The following is a 26,783-nucleotide window of genomic DNA, read 5'->3' as shown; positions in this document are numbered from 1 at the left end:
AGTGGGTCCACCCAAACTAAGCCCTTTGCTAAACTCGGACCAGCTAGTGGCTTATTTTTAGTTGGACGCTTCCCGAGTTTGGAAATTGCATCATATTGGCTTCCATATTGTGTTTGGAAATGATCATCTTCAAGGAGAGAAAGAAAATTAAAAGACGCATCGGTATATTTTTATATTAGCTCATCAAAAATTAACACTATTCCATACAAACTTTATTATACTCTACACTCATCAAAACCAACATTTTTTTCTTTAAAGACAATAATAAAATAAATACATAATTTTTAAAGGGAAAATCCAAAATGGTTAGCTAATTATTAAATAGCAACAATTAATGGCGTATTATATTTGCAAAAAAAATCTTATATTTTGCTGACAGCAGTTATAAATATAATATTCTACCACAGCACTGAAAGAGACATTTAAAAATCACTTTGATGGCGCTGATAATTTCTCATTGACGTCTCACAACAACAACAAAACATTTTAAGACGGGCATAACTTCTTTTACAATTTGAATAGAAGTTTCTCCAAAGTTGAGCTGTTTTGAAATTGCTGCAATCTAAAACTACAACACCATTTCGATTTTTTTTTAAATAAATATTTGTATTATGTGGACGAATAAATATTGAAAGTAAACAGAACCAAGCAAAGCAACAAAATATGCTGCCTACATATCATTTGTCATGCATATTTTGTATTTGATTCTTTCCGGCATGACTTCATCTGCAACAAGTTTGCAATCTTACGTCAGTTTGCGTCGAACGAAATTGGCGTGCCGTGTAGGCCAACATACAGCAAACAACAATAGACAAATGCTAAAAATCATACAAAATTACACATTTCACACACACATCCAAGTTTGTAATTTCCTTTTATCCTGAATTATTTATCCATCTATTTTGACAGGGCGAACTTGCTCCCCATGACGTAGCGTCATGCAAATGTTCCTTTCATTCAGGACTATAGTCACCGTCAAGTGGTAACTACGACTATCTTGACAAGCAGCCACGATGTGTTGCTGTAAATATCTTAACAAGCAAACTTCATGTCCTTCCAGACAGACTCTGCGTCTGAAGTGAAGGTCTGCTGCTGTGCAGCCTGGGGGAGGGGAGAGCATCCATGCCCACTAAATGGCTGCCTACCTGCGGCTTCCGCTCACAGGAAGTATGGCGGCATGCAGGCAGGGGCACATGACTGCGTTTATCTTATTAGGCCCACAATACTATTCACTATAGATTCCACACAACTCCTGAAATTGGACCTTTGCTCCGTTTGAGTGGAGACCGAAAGTTGCCTAATTATTTTAGATTAAGAAGAATTAAAAAAAAAAATACACAGGCATAAATCTAAGACTTGGAGTGGCGCAAGATACGTTTCAAGAGGGTGGGGCATCAGGTACCCCCCGCCCCCCTTCCCTTCCTTGCATGCATGCTTTGCAGTCAGCACAACACTCAACTTCACTTCAATAATAATGCAGCAAATATGTACATACAGACACACGAACATGCACGAAATGATTTGAATGTGGTCTATTTGTAATGAATGAATGAACACAATGCCAGTGACTAGAATTGATTTTACTGGAAAGAAAGGCGAGTGTGCAACCGGTAAATTGTATCAGTGTGAGTCACGATTGCAGGAGGTTTGTGCGTGTCCCTGGGTTCCATTTAGCTTCTTCTGACGAGGCTGGATGCAACCTTGGCTGCTACAAAAAGTAAGTTTACCGGCAATTTAAAGTCACTTTATTGGACACAACATTAGGCACACCTGCGAAAACTAAACCGAGCAAACACACGAGCAGTGTGGAGGAAAATACCAAATATCTTTTTATTTGTTTTATTTTTTTATTAAATCAGAATTCTATTTGTTGCATCATAGATTCCTTAAAACGTGTTTTTAATACTTGTATTTTGTCTCACCTGGCGACATCCAAGTCATATCAGCAGCAATAATTTTACTAGAATAACAATAGGGCGATTTTTGTCCAAATTAAGCCTTATTGTTTTTATAAAATATTTTTCCCCCGTCTCAATGGCATTACATTGTGCAGGTGTACCTAACATTGTGGCGGATATAGATTGCCTGTTTGTGTGTGTGTGTGTGTGTGTGTGTGTGTGTCCTCTTTTTAAAGCACAAGTGGGAGTTTAAAGTAGTTATAAGCTATACTTTCTGTTGTGACAAAAACACACACAAAACTAAAGCAGAGTCCATTTTGGGTGTTTTCCACTTTTTGATTGCGGTCAAGATCACAAATGTTCCAGTATGAGAAGAACCCCAGGGCACGTACAGAAATGCAAAATTCGCTTGAAAATGGAAATGTAAAAAAAGATGGGACGTATAAACGTGCGCAAATAGGAGTGTGTGTAGTTTTTTCTTGTGTGCGTGTGTTTTTTTTAACATCATGCATTATGGTTGTCAAATTCCTCCCACATTCCCCATCACGTTGCACAATAACTTTTACACACCACAAAGTCCACGAGTAATAGCGCGCATCCAAATCACAGGAAGTTTGGATGACTTGCGTCGGCATGAGCCCGAATATTCGTGAATACTAGAATAAGTATGAGAGACTCAAGTGTCCACTTTATAGGCCTCCAAGGCGCCTGTTGTGCGTGCGCGTGCGTGCACGTGGGCAGGAGGGTGGCACATGCTAATTAAACAAAAAAAATATTCCAACACTTAGAAAACGCTTCCTTGCCATTAACAGATGCGCCACACGTGTGCAAGTGTTTTTTTTTTTTTTGTATCCTTAAAAATAAAACTGCAGGATGTTTGTGTACCGTCGACGTCCTCGCACCGTGTCATTATCGTGGGAACGTGACGCGGGAAAATGAGTAGAGTGCAAGCAGCTATTTGGCTTCCAATTGAACACGTTTAAACTTCACCCTGAGTTGCAAAGTCCTGCGAGGTGCGCCGCTTTAGCATCCTGCCTTCCTGCCTCCCCTCACTTTAAGATACACACTCACTACAGGTAGCCTTTAGGTGCCCGTAAAAGTGTCAAACATTTTGCTTTAGTTGTGATAACACGAACTGTATCGTAATTATAAATAGTGCGTGCGAAGTCGTTGCACGATTGTCGAAATATTGAATGCAGGGAAATATGAAACAGATTAATTTCGGAATTGCTGAACACGTTTTCCAATTATTGCATGTAAGATATACACAACCCAGGCCACATCACAGACACACTTGGGGGAACAAAATGTGCCCCAAACACGTGTCAAAAAAAAAAAACGGTTTAAAAATCAGCTTTTGGAAAGATAACATCGCTCGGTTTGATGGTAGCTTAGGATAATATGATTGAAATAATATGGGGAAAGAATTCTAAATCGTTAAAAACACATTATACAATAATGCTAACCTATGTCATATGTTTATTTCCACCCAAGTCCATATTATTAGGAACACCTGACACACACGTACACAAAAAGAACAAATGTCTCACCCATATTACGTTTTAATTAAGACCATACAAGAGCGGCATATCGTTTATTATTGTGGCTGTAGATCGCCCATTTCGTGCAGCTAAAAAAAAAAAAAGTGCCTGAGCTGAAAACGAAATATTTTGTCGTTAAAGACAAATAGTCTATATTGAATCCTATTAGAATGTTCTCGTATGCTCAATGTTGTGTCGTGTGAGTTCATTTTGCGTCGCAATCGAGGAGAGGAAGAAAGGGCATGCAATACCCCCCCCCCCCCCTCCCCATGTTATATATTGACAAAGGCCTACTTGTGGATCACATGCGGCCAACATTTGAGTGCTGATAACACTAATAAACCGGATACGTTATCAGGTGTTCATTCAAGACGCAAGATATAGTCGCCATTTATAAGATGTCGTCATTTACCCGCATCATATTCATTCTAAAGCACGTCAAGTTGAGTATGTCGTGAGTCCTTTCGGGGTTGTTGTGCATCCGCATGACTAACATGGCCGCCGCAGTGAGGTGCAGCCCGAGAGCAGCAGACTAAATAAATCCTGCAGGGGCGACGCGTCTCGTGGAAGTCCAAGTTCAAGTTAAGAGAGGCGGTGGTGGCTCCTTGCAGACAAAAGACACACACGTTCATCGTCAATCATCTCAGCCTGCACTCTCCCAAACAGTCCAACGCTGCACTGCACGCATCATCGTCACATCGCACAATCATACGTAGAAGATAAAGAATCCGATTTTGATAGTTTGATACAAACTGTGATTATTAAACCCAAACTTGGCAAGCTAACCTTCTGCAGACATTTTCTAAAAAATCTGACCTGGTTTTCATTGTATATACTTTCTAATTATATATAAGCAGTTGGTGTGTGGGTGTGATTTTGCAAAGCAAGCAAACATTAATAAATAAAAGCCAGTAGGCATGTTTGTGTGTTACTGAGCCACATTTCCTTGCGTAAATGAACGCAGCAGGAAAGGCAAAGCAGTCACATGTACATCTTTAAAGCTTCTGGGTAAAAAAAAAAAATCCAGTTTTGGTCAAAAACTGCATAGACTGACGCGCTATTGGGTCAATTTGACCCAAAAAAAAAAACTAATATAGGGTCAAATCGACTGAAGTAGCTGGTTGGTTCCATTTTTTGACCGAAATGTTGTGATTTTGAACCCGCTGCTTTTAAAAGTTATACGTTTTCTCAAAGCTGAAAAGAAAATGAATTCAAAGAAAGTAACTCGAACTCACAGGCCACTTCATTAGGCACACATGCATGCAGCCTACGTCAATAGGTTATAAGGGCTGTAAAAAAAAAAAGAAAAAAAAAGTGGGCCCTTATACGCGTACAGGCAAAAACAGAATATAGTATTCTTATTCCTATCCCGCCTTTGCGTCGCTGAAGTCACAATGGGCAGAAATATTTATTTTGTTGGAGGGGGATTAATGCAAGTCATATCAGCAGCAATAATTTGTGCGCGCAATGCATCATACTAAAGTGTGTTTCTCACATTTGCCCCATTCGCGCATTAGAGTAAACCAAAAATATTCGAAACTCTTTCGTAGATGCGGTGTGCAATTCACAATAATAACAAGCATGAAAGAAAAAAATAATAGTGCCATAGTGTACCTAGTGTTTTGAATAATTTGTTTCTTCTTAACAGAATACAGTAACATCCTATTTTTTAATCACATAGAACCAGATCATGTTTATGCAGTATAGCCTAAATGTGCGCACGAAGCAAACCGCGGAACCAAATGTGTTCGTTACATCGATACTACTCAAAAGTGAGCATTATATCTTCACAGGCATGCAGACTTTTAGAAACAACAATTTCCGAACACGTAAATAAGGCCAAAATCCATGTGAGTTTTAATACATCCCGAAAGGAAACATGCAGAATCTAAGCAGACCACGTATGAAAATGAACGTACATGCGCATCTCTATTATTTACGTCCCACTTGGATTGTAAGGCTTTTTTTTTTTAACCACAATATCCGGGGCCATTGAAGACGACATACTGTAATCACAGAGTTTTCAGTAATCATCGCTAATATGCCTTTGAGATGAGACATTTAGCAGCAGGCACGATGAGAATGACACAGCAAAGATTTGCGAAGGAGAAAAAAAGCAAAAATGGAGAAGGATTCAGGAATGAGGTCTGCCTCAGCGAACAGAACCAGGAGCTTTTGGGCCAGCTGGTTCGGCCGAGTCGTCTCGTTTTTCTACCGATATTCTGCACAGGTAAAGCGACCACACATTCAATTTTATAGTTATGAGGCGCAAAAATAATCAAGCAGAAGGATTGATTTACTTTGGTATAATTAGGTACAGTAATTCAGCTGCGATATTTAAAATTGGGACTGACTGGGGACAGATGCTCATTTATTTTTGGTTTAATTGACACTGGAGGACAAGGTATAAATTAGTTGTGAATGTCATCTCACGGAAGCGCATGCGTCATAACTCACATGCATGGAGCAAAATGCAAAAACACTCTTTGTCTTTGCGGCAAACATCTTGATATCGTTGTCACGTGTTTCCATTGCAAACGTTTACATTTAATTGCTATGCAAGAGTAGAAAGGCAATAGAGGGCGAATCTAATTCAACGGAGAATTCTAAGGGGGGGGGAAAAAAACACTTTGAAGTATTCACACCATCACGCCACGTCAAACTATATGTGCACTTTAAAGTGACTTTTTTTTTCAGGCTGGCAAAGCAATTGAACTTAAAAGCATTCATTTGCGCGAAAACTCACATGAGGGACAAATCTAGACTTAAAGTGCATCCAGACCACACAGCATAGTGGAAATTTTAAACGAGGACGCATGCGAGCCTAAGTGTGAAAATCTTCCCTTTTTTCCTCCCCACCTGGCGTGTCCTTTTTGCGCACTCGACGGACAGACAGACAGACAGAAGGGACGCTCCAATCAATGCAGACAAAACAATTAGTGCAGCCTCATTAGTGTCGGTGCACTGCGCACATGAGCAATATGGCCAAGATGAAGTTCAAGTTCAAAGTCACGTTCCTCGGACATGCACAGTTGGGTGCGGGGTAGCCTTCCGCTCACACTAAACATCACCGCTTCAAAAGGAGCAAATAAGTCCGACAGACATTGCAAATGATCAACTGTGATATCAACGAACTTGCTTTAATTGCGAAAAGAGCGATAAGAGTCAATGTGGGATTTATATCGATCCAATTTAGTCCAAAATTGCTTTCGGAAACGCCAATCACTTCATTGGATCCATAATGAAGTCCAAAATAGTGTTTTCAAACAACTAGTAAAATAAATAAAAGTAAAGGTGCTTTAAATTATTACTTTTTTTAAAAGCAGGTGCATTGTTGAAACTAGCGAATGTCAACAGATGATGATTTCATAGCTTGGATACAATAAATACACACATCAATATAAAGTCATTTAATAGTTGAATAGTAATTATAATTCAAAGTTTGCCATCGTCTATTATAAAAGTAACATCTGTGCGGTGTTTCTGCTCCAGTAGAGCAGGTATGTCAGTGCAAAACTTTGTACACGTAATGCGGCGCTTTTGTGAACGCACTCAGGGATGAAAAGAGCACAACATTTCGGAACGTTTCGTTCCCGACAAACAAACACAAAACGAAAACAAAAACGAAAACAACAGCGCGCTCTTCGACTATAAAGTTCCAAAGTTGTCATTCGTTTTCTGTCGAATTATTTTTACATTTAAAAAGTCGCACCCGTCTGTAAAATGCGCGACGCGTTGACATTATATATTTATAAAAACGAATTTTACTTTCTTAAGACACGTTTTGAACTTAATGTTGAAAATTGACAATAGTTATCAAGTGTCATTTAGGGAGGAAAAACACCAACATTTGAAAATAAAAAAAATAAAAAATAAACCCACCACAGTAATACAAATATATTCATCACCTACAAAGGCAAAAACCGATATTAATAGCAAACAAATCACAACCTCGTTTCAGCAAACGCCCGAACATTCTTCATGTAACCGCACTGTCCAAACAAAAGGTGTGAAATGGCTGGCGTCAGTGCATCAGCATCTAGTGTAAAATCAGAGCAGTCTGCCACCTGAATTCAGCCTCTATTAAAAGGGAGTTATACTTTTCATTGAGCTAAAGACGTGAGCATGCATTGCACATTGTAAAGGGACAGTTTAGAAGGGAACTCAAGACAGGAATTCACAGTCAATCCTGCGGCTCCTCTAAATGCCTGTGGGATGCATCGCTCATCTTGTGTAAACTCTTCTCAGTCTGTTTGGACTCTTGTGAAACACTGGAAATATCAACAATATGAATATTTGTTGACAGCCAATTAAAGGACAGGAAGCCTGCAGACGCAGCTGGGAAAGTCCTTCTTTGCATTTGACACTAATTCCATCTTCGTCCATGGCTGGGATTAATGAAGGATGCATGAAAAACTGCATTTGTGAATGTGCTAAAGATGGAGAAATGCGTGAGACGCAATCGTGGGAACTCAGCAACAGCAGCTGAACATGTCATATTTAGCTTAAAAAAATGTATATCAATAGTTGCTGAATAATATTATTTAAATTCAAATAATTTACATTACTTATTTATTCACAGGAAATCTTCTCAAAAAAAGTATTCAACTGTTTGATGAGATCCTTCTTAAATATGAAACAGAAGTGTGTGTGTGTGTGTGTGTGTGTTGCACTCCACTATTGTACACTTTACAAAGGTGTTGTTCTACATAGCACCCATGATTCTAGATAATACAATTGAGTTCTTCAAACAGAATATCCAACAGGCTCCAATTAGATTCCAAAAGTGATTCCCTTATATGCACATACAGAAGCCCCCCCCCCTCTCTCAATTAGCCACAGTAGTGCAATATATTACAAACTTAGAATGATAAACTAAGAATGACTTTTTTTTTTTACTTATTTTCCCCTGTGTTACATTGTGCAAGTCTTTGTGACCGTTGTGTTTATTGATGTAGTTCTACTAATATTCTTAAAAGACAAAAACATTTGTACTTGCCCTCATAGACATACACACCAAAAAAAAGAAAAAGAGCAAGGAGCCTATTGAAAGTTTTCTTGAGAGCGTCTTAACACAAAATGCGGTCAATGTTGTGCAACTTGTTAAATCTATGACCGCATATTCGTCATTACACAAACAGCCCCTAACGCTTCCAACATCTTTACTGTGCACTGTACCTCATTTTTGGCTTTGAGGAGCAACATGGCGCCGATCTACGACAGCAGAGCCCCTTGTGCAAACACGTTTGCTGGGTGTGATTAATATTTCAGCCTGTACCTGCAAGCGTCTAACCTATTTTCTTTGTTGTCTTTGACTAAACTACAAATCACACTCTCTTCATTTTTACCTGGAAGAAATTAGTATACGTGCACAAACAAAGCTACCTTTATGAAACTGAAAAATAGGAAATTGCCACTAATTTCATGCAATTTTAAGAGGAAATTATATATTGGATATATAAATTAAAATTATCGGTCGTTTTTGGGGGGGAAATTTTATGTATCAAAGTACAAGTAGTATCGGTACTTAGTATTGGTATCGATGACTACTCAAGAGTTGAGTACATCCCTAATAATGAAGTATTCATCTGTGTAAAGGCAATGATCATGTTAATGATTTCGCAGAAATTTTCACACTAGATAACATTAATTTTACAAGGTAGGAAAAAAAATCAATATGCAACACTATTGCTCTAAAGTTCTCTAAGTTTTTACATTTTCAAATGATCACAATGTTGCATGACATGTTTTACTGTTTGAAAAGTCCTGTGGGCTTTCATGTGGTCTTTGTGGGATATACCTCGCGCCCACACGTAACCTCTGGAAGAAATCATTTTTTATTTTATATAATTTGCCCAACACTGAATCAAAAGTGCTTTTTTTAATCTTACAGTATACAAGTTGGTTCTAAATTATTGTATGTAAAAATTAAAAAATTAACTCAATATTTTCAATACAGAGCATGCCCAAAACGTTTAATTCCTAAATCATAGCATAAATGCATTGCTGCCTGCATGTGTTTAATTATATTTGCACATCACATTTATTTAAAGTAGTTTTTACTTTCAACATTTGACAACTTCTTCCAACTCTTTATTTTTATTGATTCTATATACGGTATGTTTTTTGCGTATCCCCAAGTTGTAAAAACAAACAATTTTATTGTTCATCGCCACATTTTACTGGCCGCGTTCTCCAAATGATGTCAACAAAGATGAACTAAATTGTATCCAATATTTTCAGTGTTTGGCCAACAGCAAATTCATTTATTAGCATCAAACTATAGGCTTAAATTAATTAGGCTAAGATGAATTTTTTTTCATCTTTATTGACATAAATGAGCAAAGACAGGAACACTTTTGCTGCAAGCTACCACCATGCAAAAGCTAACCAATAAAAGGAAAAAACTCAAGAGTGTTAATACACAATAAAAAGTATCAAGAAAAATAATTCAAAAGTCACATCAAGTGTACATACATCATATAGACCACAAATAGAAGACAGGAAATCTGCAAGGTGAACGAGCTGAATAGCACCATGGCGGCATTGTGATGAGTCTTCACACTGCAGCAGCAGGAAGTGTCCATGCTGATCGACCATTATGAAGGCAGACAGCGAGGAATGAGCCCCGAGGTCCCCGCACGCCTGCAACCGAGCTGGCGTGTGTACATTCTGCACGAGGCAACCGGAGAAAAAAGTGATTTTGTAGCAGTAGTTGGCACGCTGCTGTTACGTGCTGCTTCCTTCCATTCCTGCTGTGCCGGCACCTATTTGAAATGTTTTGTTTGCTTTAAGTACCACTGGAGACGTACTTGCATCCATTGCAGTGTCCAAATGCAACGGGTCCCGCTTTTAGGGTGAAGGAGACGTCATCGACATTAGGGTCAAAGAACTGAACTTTTGAGAAAATGGGAAGGTTGGAATTAATTGGAGACCAGCGCCAAGGTCAAACAAAAGGTATTTAGGGGTGACAAAAAAGCTTAATACCTCATTCACTGCCAATGACGGCTATAGACGTCAAAAATTCATTTGAACTATTTGTATTAGTTTAACATTTTTTTCCCACTTTTGTCAACTAGTGTCTGAAAACCTACAATATTTTATTGTACATTTAGAACAGATAACATTTGTGATTAATCGTGAGTTAACTACTGAAGTCATGCAATCAATTACGATTACAAATTTTAATTGCCTGATGCTCCTAGTTTTTAATAATTTTTTCTTTTGTTTTTTTTAAATCGCGTCAGGCGATTACATTTTTTTAATATTAATTAATCGCTTGACTTCAATAGCTAACTCGCGATTAATCACAAATGTTATATCTGTTCTAAATGTACAATAAAACTAGGTTATCATACTCTTGTTAACAAAAGTGGGGAAAAAATGTTCAACTAATAGAAATAGTTCAAATGAATTTTTGACGTTTATAGCCGTCAATGGCAGTGAATGAGTTAATATTGAAAGCACGACATTTTCAGTGGGGCAATTATCACAAGCAGTTAGCTTATTGTCATCCTAGTAAAATCCCATGAGAAAATTAAAAGATTTGCTCACTATGACATATATATATATATATATATATATATAAAATGGGGTGGTCCTACAGAACAGATCCATGAACATATTGCGTACAGTCTAGGTAGGTGGACTGCACTATATAGGCTTGGGTCGTGGGTCATTCATTGTAGGGTACGGTTGTTTATTCATTTTTTCTTTGACCAAGCATTTAATCATTCCAAAATACAGTGGCACTTACGAAGTCCAAACAAAATCTGGTTTAATTAAAAATGTCTGAGTTATTCACTCTAAATAATGAACAGAAATAATAATATGCGCCAATAAACCAGGACAGAAACACGTGTTCTTCTGTATGTTCTGCTTCCCATGCTACATGTGCGGGTCTATGACTGCTGCTTGTTTTTTTCCATTGATCACACTTCTGTAGTAGCATCACAAGGAATTTCATATAATTCTATTAATAATGATATATACAGTTATAAGGGGGAAAAAAGTGCAATTTTATTATGGTGCCTTATGGATAAATACCTGCTGGAACCATACATGAAGTCCTATTTTAAAAAAAAATTATTGGTGATTGAACATTTTAGAGAAAAAAAACTGTAAAGAAATTAAGGAATAAATCGGCTGATTTCATGGCAATCCATTGCAATTGTAATCAGAACAAGTTTTCTTTAACTAAGGAAAAGTCATAAACAATTACACATTTTGTTGATGAAGAATAGCTTGATTTGATCATTTAAAAAAACTCAGTAGTGAATCAAAAGGCTAAATGACGCCATTATACTTTGTATAACTTGCTACTAATAAGCCACCGTTATAAAGGTAAAGACAAACATCTCTATAGCAACCATTTGATTTGCACAATTTACATGTGTTGCCCTTCAAACTCTGCAGGTACAAATGCATACGTGATCCTAATTGCTCATGAAACCCAAAACACCCTCGTCTTTATTCGTTACAGCGGTAAAGACTTGAAATTGTTCTATCACTTTCACAAATTCGTATACATCTCAGAAATCTATTTCGCTGACGTTGCAAAATTCCTGTCACATCCTGACAGATCACAGACCCCTCTGGTGTATTGCAACAAGATAATGAGGTTCTCCCCAGTGCCATAATGACATCTTGAGTGACAAAAAGGAACTTTTTAGACACTGGAAGACATTTAAATTAGTTTTCATGGAAATGGCATACAAAGGCCTATACAATAGGAGACAAATCCTACATTTCTAAAAAAATAAATTAAAAAAATGTAATTATCATCTTTGGAATACATATTTCAAATTGTTATTTCAATACAATGTAGCTAAGCATTTGATTTTGGAGCGTCCACTGCATTTGACATTCAACAGGAAGGTCAAATGTGAGATCATAGAATGGGAGGCAATCACTCAGCAAATAATTGGCCATGATGCCGTGCAATTTCAGCAACCTAACAGATCCGATTACACAGATGTCATGCCTATGCTCACAGCCAATAGGGGACATATTTGCATGTATGCATTCATTTGGCAAGCTGTGGTTCAGCTCCTTTGGAATTTGACTGCAAAAAAAAAATGATGCTAAATGATAGGATTTTAGATTAAAAAATGATGTCAAGGTTATTCACAAGATACACTGAAGCAACTGTGAAAAAAAAAAAAGGCTTTGGGGTTTTAGTCACTTTTCAACACAGTGAGGAAAAGCGACTCACCTGACATGACAAGTCTCTTGGGAGAGAAAGACCGGGTCACAAAAAGCAGGATACGAGCATGCTGGGAGCTGGCTTCCAAATGAGGTAATACCACTGTGCCAGTCTGAGCTGCCAACTTGAGAATTATTGCCAACGCTGGTCGAAATGGAAGAGCCAATTTGTTTTTGGGAGCATATTGGAGGGGAAGGACTGAGGCATCGATCACTTTCCATTCACACTGCACAATGCTGGCGTTGGACTGGGCAGACCGAAAAAAAAGTAAAAAAAATTCCGCCAATGAAGGGCAACCAAGAAAAATGAGCAGTCATCTTGTAATCTGTCAGATGAGATCATGATTGAACTCAAAATGGAGTCGTCTTGGTCACGGATCCTGAGTGTTGTTACACGATTTAAGGTTTTATGTGGTATAGCCCTTCATCACAAAAGTGACTCAAGGGCTTCGGTGACCTCGATTGATTTAAGCCCTGCCTGAAAAGTGAATTGAGAGATTTGTTCATAAACACATTACTGTGGATGTTGGAAAATGCTGAAAATGTGCTAAGACAGAACTATGTACTACATAGTTGTGGACATAAAGTGTAAAGCAGGTTCGCACCATTTCAGTTTTGCTGTTTTTTTTTTTGGTCATGGCTGAAATGGCACCATCAGAATCAAAATCAATTTTATTGGGCAAGTACATAAAAACAGACAAAACATTTGTCTCTAGCAGTACAAGCTACACTAGTATTGCAGTAACAAGCAACTATGACAAAGACGTGACACATAAGAGAGTCTTTACGTAACGTGAAGGTTCCATTTGAGCCAGTCATTGTGACGCAACTTTTAACGCAAGAGGGAATAAGCTGTTGGAATGTCTGCTGGTTTTAGCGTGCAAAAGTCTGATAGCGCCTATCTGAGGGTGAAGGATCTGGAAGAGGTGGTGACCAGGATGTGCAGGGTCTGAGAGAATTATGTCTGTCCTCGTCTTGGTTCTCGGAGAGTGCAAGTCCCCAAGAGTGCGTAGTGGGGTACCGACAGTTTTTTAAGCAGTCCTTAGTGTCTGTTACAGTCAGTTTTTTTTTTTTTTTTTTTATAGCGGCACCAAACCAGACTGTGACGAACTTTCAAGTCTGGCATGAGTCACCCCCTCCACCACTATTTAAGATATTGAATGTGTTTGTTAGTGGACAGGGGCTTTATGCTGGAGTGTTGATGGGCTATATTCTTGCTTCAGGAGGTTTAACGCAGACATATTTTCATTATGTCTCAACATTAAGAAAGATGCTAGGCCAAGTAGCATGTCTTTTTTTTTCTAAGTTGTAGCTGTGATATTTGATTGACAGATGAGAGGGGTGTAGTTTCAGTGCATTCAGCAGGCCCATCAGTGTTTGAGAGCTGAGACAACAACTTTATTATATATTTTGGAAGCTCTTTTTTTATATATCCTGTAAGTAATATTGGGTAAATTTGTTGACACCACATTTTGGGGGGTGATCAAATTTAAAGGGCATTTTGTTTTCACTTTACAGGGAATTTAAGGCTGCAAATGTCTATTGTGTTAAGTCAGTGTTGTGGCAAAAATGAAAATATCTTTTAAGCTCGTTAGTAAGTTTGTCACCTCTTCCCATCCTGATTTTTTTTGGTGCTATTTTCCAAGTATAGTAAATGCCACGGGGGTATAACTGGGAAGTTTTACAGGAGTTTTAAATGTCTTTAACGCGTTTATTGCATCTGAAAATAAAATCGAGCATGATATGTCCAGCCATTTTTCTTTCACGTTAACTTATCAAGTAATTTGTGTGTAGTTTCTTTGTTTTTTGGGATTGTTTCACTTCACTGAGAGCACAAAAGGAGACAACAACGGATAGTGACAATATTTTCGCCGATACAATTCTGTATAATTTATAAGCTGTGTACTATACTGATGCCTATTAGTCATGGCAGCGGCTTGTTTACAAGCTAACACGTGCCACTTCCTGTCCTGCTATTAAGATGCATCATGCAAGGGAATTTTGCCGGCCAGGTTTCATCCTGACCACAGTTTAACGGTGCGGAGATTAAGATGATGTATGGGGAGTATGTCGTGCCACCCTGTGTCGATGCGGGCTGCGGAGCGCGAGTAGCACATTAGCACAGGGAGCAGACACACTCACACTCCAGCATATGCTATCCAGTATTTACTGTCGTTTGACCTGATTTAAAGAAATTTGTCACTGTCCATCAAAATTATCGGTGAAAAACAATAATCAGATATGAAGTAAAACATGAAGGGGAACAACATTATTTTTTAAACTGGGAAGAGTTACTCAGGGAATGTGGTCAATAAAATGTGTGCCAAACCATAGGCTATTCAGATTTTGTTCCATAAAAGGGATTATGAAAGGAATACTCGATAAAACGGCAACAAAAATATGGCACTTAGATATAAGGTCCCGTGTGTATACAATAGGGCAACTTCTAACAGCCAATAAAATTCACCCAGGGCTGCCGGTTGACCTTGGTTTCATTTGGCTTTCCAAACAATATTAGTAATGCACATAGAAAATAATGCAAGCCAGCAATCCCCAACTGCGGCCATTATGAATTTTTTTATTATTTTTTTTTTAACTGCACATACACATGATTTATTCATTCAAGTCATTCAAGCGTAAACATGTGCTAACCATTGTTAATAGTAAAACACAAACAAATGAGGAAGCTTCACTGTGGTGAAGGTAAATCTTGTTGCACACATGCATGCAAATACACACACACACACACACACACACACACACACACGCTCTGAGGTCTGTTCAATTTTAGAGGTACATTTTCTTAAACCTTATTTATAAATCAATAATTAATTTTTTTACAGTATATGATTCTGTGAAAAAATTACATTTATCTACATCTAATCATTTTATAAACATTAATTTTATCCTGTTAATCATTCTTTGACTCAGTCTGACCATGTTAAAAAATAACCGACAATGTTGATTATAAAAATCTGTTTATTATATTTCTCAAAATTCGACCTGCTTAAAATGCAAAAATTTCTTTTGTTGCGACTTCAGCTGATTTTCCTGTAATATTGAATAACTGAGTTTGCCAAACTCCATTATCCAAAACACAATGTAATATGGGTGGAGTCAAGTCAATTGTGTCTATGTAGCACAAAATAATCTCAAGGTACTCAACATACGGAGCGGCGGCTGGAGAAGCTCATGTAACCCAAGTAAGTGAAGCCCGCACGAACAAGCACTATGCCGGTCAGCGAGGCAACAAACAGTTTACTGTTGAGTGCACACTCTCGTTGCTTCTATAAACTCGTAACCTTCTTGGTAATAATGACAAACAGACATGGTATGGCCAGAAGAGTTTCATGACAACCCGAATGTCAAGTCTAAGGCATGGAATTTAAAATTTAAGAATGAAAGGCCTTACAACATAAAGTATCAACACGCATCTCACTTCTGGAATACATTTGCCATTTTTTCCTTTATTTCCCCACTTTGATGGTTTTCTTTATTCGACCGACATCATCGGCCTGACGAAAATGACTTGCTCTTCGCAACCATCAAAAATATTCACGAAGAAAAAAACTGAAATGAAACTTGGCTCAGTGATGCAGGGTGGCGTCATGTTGGATTTTTTACAACGCTGTTCAAATGCTGATTATTTCCAACTGAGATGACTCACTCTGCTTATCACGGCTCAAATTTTAAACAAGAATATATTGAGGCTTGGCACAAAAGTTGACCCGGCAGATAATGGTGTCACAATAAAATGGCATGATCAACATTTTATATGGGGATTTATTGCATTTCAAAAAGAGTAAGACAAAAACTACACATTGTAAACAAATAAATGATCAAACATTTGGTTGACAAAATAAAACTATTTTAAACCCATCTGACTTGTACACCGCTTATCCTAATAAGGTTGAGCAGGAGCTTATCCCAACCTTGGGTGAGAGTACGGTATACCCTGGACTGTTTACTATACTGTATAAACCAGGGGTGTCCAAACTATGGTCCGGGGGCTATTTGTGGCCCACTATTCATTTCTTAGCGGCCTGCGGCATATACTAAAACTGACATCTGCTACTAATAAATTTGTTTTATGTAATGTAGAGCTTTTCTAAATATGTAAAGATGCAAATTAACTATTTACAATTAAACAAGTAGCATAATTTATCTTTAAATAACACTGTGGTGAATAAAGATACTGTATTTATTTATTTACAAGAAAAAAATGGTTTCCTCCTCTTTCTTCTCTATCGATGATTCCCAAGTAACTGCTTTAAAAATGGTCAGCTTACAATTGCTTGCTCCTGTTCTGGATCCGAACGTAGAGATGGGATTCGGCTGCTGTTCAGTGCAGGGGCAGATATTTTACATAGTTACAGGGTTGTTGTTTTTTTTTAAATTCCTTTCGGACAATCATAACAATTTACAACAATCACTTTTCACATACAATTATACTCGAAAAGAAAAAGGACTGACGGGATGAAGCCATAGCTTATTAATTCCCGTTGCCAGAGGGTTTCGACAACCACACCAAAATCTTGTAAAATCCTAAATGAATTGCCTCTAGAAAAAGTTGTTCAAAAAAACACACACACATATAAACAACATGCAATTGTTTGATTGACTGATTTTGGTGTGCTTGATAAATTTAAGTTAAAAGAAACACTTTCTCACTTCACAACGCAAAATTTGAAATTTTTCATTAAACTTCTATTGATTGTATTAAGTAGATGTTATGCTGTTACAAATGTTTGTCAAGCCCCCACACTTCATTTTTAATAAATTAACATTAAGCAGACAATGTATACATAAACAGTAAAATATGCCAGCTTGCTGACAGGGTGGACAATTTTGGCTAATGTTAGCATTTCATGTGCAAATTGTGGACCTTCACTGAGCAAGCTGATGGTGTAGTCTTTAACAAATAAATTTCATGTTTCAGAGAGGTTTTTACACCAAATGATATTTCATAATGGTATAGCGGACGTTAAGATTGAGAACGAAACATAAATGTAAATATTTATTCTGCAACTATTCCATTGTTTCAGCCTCCATTGAAGAATGACAACATGCTGGTCAGTGGTCTCGTCATGATGAAATGGTTGACAGCAATTTTAGGGACACATGCAAAATGTACAATATGATTCTGAAAATTGAATATACACGATAAAACCGACTACTAGCTTAATCAAATATGTTGTGGACAATAAAGCCATGCAAAAGATGTGATTTTGTCTCATCTATAGTGAGCAGGGCAGTGTGCGAGACATGAACAAATGGTATATAATTATTATTTCAAAATGAAGGAAACCCCTTTTACGAGACTCCTAACCGTGCTGGTATGAAAGCAAATATATGAACACTTATAATAAGAATTCCATTACAGTATTCTGCCACGTTGAATTTTAACTGAGTGATTCTCACGAGTACACCAAAGGCAAGTTATAGCAATATTGAGGTACAACATACAGTACAGGATTACAGAACAAGCAATGTGTTCAAGCGGCCCCCTACAGGTAGTAGCTAAGCAAATACGAGAATAGCGCACGAGGTCTCTCTCCATTTTTACCGCTGTGGAGCAAACATGTTTTTATGAGTGGATTTTTATGTTGGTCGCAGCGTGCACGCGCACAAGGACACAGGTATTCAAAAAGAATATGCAGGCTAGCAATACACACTTGTGGAGGTACTTTCACCACCGTGGTCAACTGCTGCACAAAGTGATGCAAGAGTAATGTGGCTATGAAGTGAGGAGGAAGGCCACAGAGTGACCGTGAAGCATTTGAAATAATCTTAGCAAAGTGCAATGGTGTCTTAAACATAGGACTGGGGCTGTAGGATTTTGAAAAACAATCTAGTCGCAATTTCTTTTCCACAATATTGCAATTGCGAATAATTTTTTTTTTTTCAAGAGAGCTCAGTATTGTTCATTCGGTAATTTGACCGATTTGACATGCCATCATCATTGCTCTCTCTCTCTCTCTCTTTTTTTTTTTTTGGGGTGAATGTGATTGTATTTTTCCAGGTCCTCATGTATTTTTTTTTTAACAAACACCAGCAATAAATTGATATATCCAATAAACAATATCAGATTTATTTGACATCATTGATTTGGTCTTAATGGTGGTTTGAATTAATAAGAAAAGGTTTGTTCATCTTTTTCAATTAAAGTTGTTAACTTACAAATCACTTTGACTTGCACTCTTTTAAACGTTCATGACGACTGCTTCAAAAAAAAATTCTACCAAACAAGAATGGCGTAAACATTAGTCAGTAAGTCATTGGTGAGATTACAACAATAATGCCAGCAATCATCGGCTATATAACTTCAATGTTATCAACTGTTTCATGAAACCAGGCTTTTTCTTCTCTCTTTTTTTAAAAACTTGCAGCCTTTGCGATGTGAAAATAAATTTGACTATATAGTGAACTTGATTTGAATTTGGCTAACTGTACAGCCCTGCAATCTGCAGTGGTGCCTTGAGATACAAGCTTGATTTGTGCCATGACAAGGGGGAAAAAAAACAACTCAGATCTCAAATTAGCTTTTCTTCATTGAAATGAATCAATGCCATAAATCAGCTCAAACCTCTCAAAAAAAAAAACTAGTAAGTTCTTAAAATGAAAAATAACAGAATAATATTGTACTCATAATTTCCCAAAACATAATGTACATCAATTACATAATTATATGGAATTTAAGAATTAAACAGTTTTGACCGCTTTTTTTTTTTTTGCTTCAAGTTAACGGACGCAGACAGAGACACACACACAAAAAAGGCTATGTCAAAGCTATGTGTAATTTTCTATGTTTTATGTTTAGTTTGACAATACATTTCAAAATTGAGATGAACAGCAAAAAAGACAACAACAGCTGGTGGTTGTGTACTGGTACATGTATGCTTTAAAGATGTCCTCACTGTTCAAGCATGACAAATGAGAGGAAATGCTCAGATTTATAAATTTGATTCATATCGCACACGCACGCACTGCATATTACATTTTGAGAGATTTTGTTTAAAAAATACATTGCATGCAAATATGCAATATGACCCCACCGCAGGTCAATACAATTGTTGACTTTGAAATGCATAATACTGTAGGGCCGATGATGCTTGTGGCCCCCACCAACCCTCTCGTCCCATTAGTTCATACGAGACTGTCATGAAGAATACTATTTTCAGCTTTTCACTGAACACGAATTTAAAAAGACTGAATATGCCTTGTTTTGATTGATTTGATGAAATATAGACTTTAAAAGGATGTAATGCAAAATATGAAAATAAAAATGTAAAGAAAGTCTCTACGCTGGATTTGTTGATCTGTTCTTATTTGGTAGAAGAAGCACTTAATGTCATGGTACAAAGTCTCTTATTGTGACTGGTCTGGCGTTGCATTGCAGGGAGCGGCAGTGTGTATAGCTGCCTCGTAAATGCACAGGCTCGGCTTCCTTTTCTGCTTCCAGTTCTGCCCTGCACAATATCCAGATGTCCTCTTATACAGTATGTCACAATTGCTTTTAAAATCCACCATAACCGTCTGTTTTATCCACAAAACGTATTTTGTTTTGCTTACACTGCTCCAAATTATTAGGCAAACAATAATGCTCTTTTTGCATATTTAGCCAACATTCTTGAATGAAAAATTTGGATCCTCACAATTTTAGCTTCTATATTTATTGAGATTTTATAGAATATAGCGGTTTTTAGAAATTATGTACAGTATAAAATAAAACAAAGAGGTTAAAATGAAGTCTGATGAAATTCATTATATTTTTTTGCAATTCATAGAGATAATTTAAAAAACAAAAAAATTTTATCACTTAAGATATATATATATATCTATATCTATATATATATATATATATATCTATATATATATATATATATATATATCTATATCTATATATATATATATCTATATCTATATATATATATATATATATATGTATAAAATTTAAAACACCAATGGAGAAAATCTCAGCCTCTCTATGTATTGGTCAAGCCCCCTTTAGGAGCTTTTTATTTTTTTAATTCAAGACCACTTTGAATATTTCTCCTGGAGAAATTGGTTGGCGGTGCCTGAACGCAGGACTTAAAGCATTTGGAGGATCCTACATCAATTGGTTCTTGTGATTCCAGAGGCGCTAGCAGCTTCAAATACTTTCTTGCTGCCCATAAGTGACTTTTTAACAGCTGCTCTCTTAATGATGCATTTGCCTGACGGAAACTTTCCTTAATCAACCCTTACTTGGGGGGGAAGGGGGGGGGGGGGATGCTCGCTGAGCAGAGATGGACCGGCCATCTGGCATATAGGACAAAAGCCCGGTGGGCTGGCATCTTTTGGGGCCGTTGCGTTGAGATTTAATTATTATTTTCTTCCATTTTTCCCCAAGAGACAGACAATTAATTAATTTACAAAATAGACTGCAAGGTGAACCAATCAACATCAACGGCAGAAGGGAAGGTCAAGAGTCATACCTGAATACAACATTTATAAGAATCTCTCCTCAGAATATTACGTGGGTCAAATTCAATGTAAATTGAATTTCCATTATTTTCAAACCATAGCAAGCAAGCAAACGTGGTTGAGAGTCATTATCATACCATCCACAGTAATTGAATATCTTGCTCAAGGACAGTTGGACATGGTCACAATGGCCAGGGATCCAAAACACAACCTCCAGGTTGGGAGACAATCACTCTACCACTGAGCCATGCCGCTCAAGTACAGAGAGGTACGCGAGCATGCATACTGTACATTAATTGCAAGAAAACAATGTCCAAACGGCAAAATGTGTGAGCTTGCTGACGGGGTAGCCACTTTTGGCAAATGTTAAGATTTAATGAGCACCTTCACTTGGCAACATGATTACATTAGCAAGCTGACTGTGTATTGTTTAACAAAATATATTTCAAATGTAAAATTATATATATATATATATAATATTTTTTATTATAATAATAATATTAATAATAATTATAATGCACTATATTTAGAGGTGCATGTCCTTGGCACTCACAGACACCATACATTATGTTGTTTTCCTATTACAGAGTTCATCTTAACATCCAACTGGTCATATAATATGATGAAATTTACAAAAATTATATATAAACATTTATTCTGCAGTTATCCATTGTTTCAACCTCCCTGTCATGTTAGCTGATTTGCTCTCAAAAACGTATAAATACATTTTAGTTTGAACGTTTTAAGTGTACCAAAGACGTATTTATACGTTTTTCTATGCTAGAGCATACAGAAGGCTTTGATGCAGCTTCTGAACTGCAGAGAATGGGTGAAGCAATGATAGTAATTACAAAAAAAACGGCCAGCAGGTGGCAGCAGAGTATAAGAGATCAACCAGGGCCATGTTGCAAACAAGCTCATTTACCCACAGTTCTAAACAGATTTGTGAACAATGATGAAACGCAGCTATATTCTAATGCTAATTGCTGCAAAACGGAAACAGACAGAAATATACTTATTTTCCTGATGAAATAAGAGACTCATCTTTCTTTTGATAGGTTCCATGTTTTTATAGCAATAGAACACAATATTCTGTGGGCCTTGCAAAATCAGTCAAAATACATTAAAACAGTCGGGAGTGAAGGGGGTTGCTTCAGTAAAAATGGCTGGGAGTGAATTGATTTGATATTTTCAGAGGTTGAAGTAGACACGAGTAGAGATGAGCATTGGAATTTTGGTGACGATTAAAAGCATTTTTGTGTTATTAATCAAACTTTAGCTTTTGCACAAGTTTACATACACTGGGGGTATGTAAACTTATGAGCTCAACGGTATGTGTGCAAATGTTTAGCCACTTATAATAAGACCTCAGAGTTTCATTATTCTGCTACATTTTCATGATTGTGTCATTCTGATGAGGACACCAAAGGCACTTTATAGTTATATTGACCCAAAAAGTTCCCTGAAATCATATAAAATCCTACATGCATAACAATTTGGATCACAGTCTGCGGTAGTTGTCTTGTACGGCTGTATAAAGTTGTCAACACTGGACAGTTTACTCACCACTAACTCCACTGACCATGTCAATGTGTCATCTTTTTCATGACGATTCATCACAGCTTGTATAATGCAAACATCTTGTCTTTGATCTATTTGTGACCACCATACAATCCCGTTTGTCTGCCAATGTGGAAGTGAGCCATGCAAGGCAACTCGGATTCTGTATGTAATATTTCAGCCGTGTCATGTTTGTTGGGGGCACTGCTGGTAATTTCATTTAAACATATAACACAGTACAAGCGTCACTGAGAGGAGGGGAAAATAGTTACGTATAAAAAAAAAGTTATTAAATGGGAAACGGAAGGGGCACAAAATGAGGTAAGTAAAATGTCGGTGAAGGAGCCTGAGGCTTTTGGAATTTTGACCACTACAACCTGCAGTATGTTTGTTTCCCTCTTGAAATAGTTGTGACTCGGACATCCACAACAAAGGGGAGTGATATTTTATTCAGTATAAAAAAATAAAAATGGAAACATGAAAAGAGGCTGTAAATAAACACTTGGAAATTTAAAAGGTATTTTGTATTAAAACGCATACTTGTCTCAAGAGCGAGTGTACCCCTTTAAATGTTTGTTGCGATTCACTCACAAATCATTCTCATTTTACGTAGCACTAAAATATCATTCTGCTGATTGCCACAGGTACATATTAAAAACATGTCAAGGAAAAGCAATATTGCTTGATGTGTAAGTTGAAGAAAAGTTAACAGCAGTTTCTTTGGAAGGATCAATAATGTAATGAATTACCAGGACTGGGAGGAGTTGATAATCAAAGTGAAGTCATTAAGAATGATCCGTCACAATTTCACACACACATGCAATTTTTATAGCAAAATTATGCCTCAAAATAAAATCAGTGGCATAATAATCAATAATTCATTTTCTGCAGCCTTATGTTGCGCCTCATTAACATTCAGTTGCCGTGTTCCGTTGCCAAAGTGGTTTCAATGTGATCTAAGGTCAGTATCAGGGACCTGTTTCAATATTTTTACATTATTTTTTTTGTAGTCTAATGAGTGACACACACATACACACAAACAGAATATTCCTTTACACATTTTAAATATGGTATGTGGGAAAAGACTGTGAAGACCCCTTGAAACTAAAATGCTCATGAATTGTTATTCAACCTCAACACAAATTGTTTCCTCAAGCCAAGGAAAGGAAAGAACGCAGGTCTCCTTCCACGGGAAAAGCCAGAGCGCCGCTGTTGAAGTCATACTTTCTAATGCTATTAGGAGGACAATAAAAATGTCACAGCGACGTGAACAGGCGACCACAGCGACGTCTGCTGCCATTTATCAATCACAACGAATTGTATAACTCTGAAACAAAGTGCTCGGTAGTTGACATAATGTGATAGGTTTACTTTGTTGGGCATTATTGGAAGCTAATACGCAACACTAACATGTTTTTCAAATAAGCACTCAGATGTTTGTGTGGATGGTAAATGAAGAAGAGAATTTCATTGGAACATTGGAAACCAATTATTACTTCTGAGCACCAACAGAGTTCAAAATCATTTCAATTTGTTGTATTATAGTTTGGGAGAGATGAGGCTGAAACGAATCAAACAAACTGGCACTTTTCATTATATGACATTGTGAGTAAAATAAATGCTCGCTGTTGATTATTGTAAATGTGACAAACAGTAAAAAAGAAAAAAGAAAACTGGAACATTTTTGTCTTTCTTGACAAGTTTCAAGTCCAATTGACATTCACAAGACGCTGCAAAAATGACTAAACCTGCTGCAATATGGATGACATGCCAAGAAGAAATCTATTTGACAGCTATGGCACGCCTTTTACTGCATTGCATCTCTGTCTAAATAACTGTGGGGGGGGCGCTTGGTAGTTCTCTGCGTGTTACTAGTTAAAGCAACTATACTTGCCAGTAGCTTTTCCACTGCTTGTGTAAAGAATTTGGATTCTTCCTGTTCCTACAAAATAGTTCTTTCCTCCCTTTGTTTGCCCGTCTTGTGGCAACGCTCTAAAAAATACGGGTAGTTGAAAGCATAATGATTTTCAAACCAACATTGTGAAATCCGCGAGCTGCTCCAGTTAGACAAGTGTGATGTTTCACATGACTCTTAATATCGAGCTGATTCACTGTCATAAAAGTTTGCTATGCACATGTACACAAAAGGCGGCGACGATCTCCTCTTATAACCACAAAGCTGACATTTATAGTTTTTGAGCGAAATATCTTTGCATCTATTGAATGAAATTTGCTTCAGACTTTTATGTTACTCTCAGGGTGCATCAAACTGATGTTTCAATGACAATTTAGTGGCATCAACTTCAATATTCAATTCAGGGGGGAAACAAAAAGCACCCAAAAAGTTATGGAGGACCATATTTGTGTTTAGTTGGATTACTGTATATTGAAGTCAGAGGCAGTTTCTGCAAGCAGCAGTGTGTGTTGAAGGTTAGGGTTAGAATGAGGCAGCTAATGGAAATTAACTGGATGTTACTAGTGAACCCACGCACAAATCTGATCTCTGTCCTGTTAAAACGCAATCTGCTGTAAAAAAAAAAATCTTGGGTTTAAAACACAAAATAAGATATTATGCAAAACAGAAAATACAGCATTGTGTAATAACATTTCCTGTACATGTCTATGATAAGAATTTATAAGGACTTCATACTCAGAATATGGTACTGCAAAGAGTGGGCAATATTTTTGGTGATGAAGCTTTTTGTAATTAATGATATTTTATAAAACAAACTGCTTGGGAAAATATACTACAAATACACACAATACAATAAAAAACATCAATGCACACCCAATGGCCCGAGCAACGACATATGCATATGTACCGCTAGACTGGACTGTTAATTTTGAAAATATACAGTAGACTTTGCACTTCCTCTTTCAATATGCTTTCCCTGTCTATCAAAGTACAAACAAAGTGGCAGTTGTTTCATTTTTTTTTAATGTGCATAAATTATTGTACTTGTACACTGTAAATTGTGTGAGGTTAAATGATCAAATGATATGTTCATCTTTATATATCATGACATTTTATATTTCCTGTCTTTGGCTTACAGTCGCTAATAATATTGCATGTAAGCTTTGACAGTGCCGTCGTGGCGTGAGAATGTCGGCCCCGTGGTTGCCTGTACTGCTGTGTTTACTACCTGCCGGCTTAACTGCGCACTTAGAAACCTATTCACCGACCTACTGGAAGTTGTAAATATTGTGTTTTTCAGTTGAAAGTTTCCACGAAGATGCTGATTTAAAAAAAAAAAAAAGCATATTTATCAAAAACTGTAAATGTAGTTCAAAAACAATACTACCACTCAAGTCTTTTAAATATGATATAATAAAATAAATACATAATAAATGATAATAATAAATATAATAAGTAGAATGAACAAAAAAAATGTCTCGTTTAGTTTAAAGATTTCCACCCTCTTATATTTATTTATTTATTATAGATTTATAGCATGTTTTTGCAAATCTCAAGTTCAAAATTATTAATGATTACCATTATGATTTGTGGTCGAACAGAAAAGCATATTTTATTGGTAACATTGCAAAAGAGAATCCAACTCATTGACTACAATTATGATATTGTGTAGCAGCAGGACCAAATAAAATACATTTATTTAATTAAATTTTTATATATATATATATATATATATATTATACACACACACACACATACATACATACATGTAATAATATTGTATACATGTCTAAAATAATGAGGCAGTAAGTAAAGGCAGGGTGTTTTTTTTTTCTTTTATAAGCTCTCTTCTATCGGCTTCAATTGGCAGAATAAAACTATACAGTGGATTTAAGAGCTAAACAAAGCAATATACTGTACGTTTTTAATATATTAGACTTAAGACGGTATAAGAAGGTACAAAAACTATACACTGAACAATATTTTTTATGTACAGTACATGAGTGCCTTTAGATAACACATTAAAAATTAAATATACATATGAAAAACAATTTAAGATTTGTCTTGTGTTTCTCAGTAGCCTGACCGAGGCAAGCCATGTAACACACAGACGCGCGCACACACACACACACACACACACACACACACGTACACACACACACGTAAACGTGGCAGCAGACAAACGCTTCTGTTGGAAAG

General features: G+C 36.8%; 1 protein-coding gene across 2 annotated transcripts in view; it reads right to left on the bottom strand.

Annotated features, from left to right (window-relative positions):
* Positions 1–26,783, bottom strand: part of hoxc13a (homeobox C13a) — a 46,116-nt gene that overhangs the window by 5,566 nt on the left and 13,767 nt on the right. The gene's annotated exons all lie outside the window — the stretch shown is intronic.

This window comes from Vanacampus margaritifer, chromosome 1, assembly GCF_051991255.1.
Source record: "Vanacampus margaritifer isolate UIUO_Vmar chromosome 1, RoL_Vmar_1.0, whole genome shotgun sequence".
NCBI classification, from domain to species: Eukaryota; Metazoa; Chordata; class Actinopteri; order Syngnathiformes; family Syngnathidae; genus Vanacampus; species Vanacampus margaritifer.
This window is presented reverse-complemented; position numbering and strand designations above follow the sequence as displayed.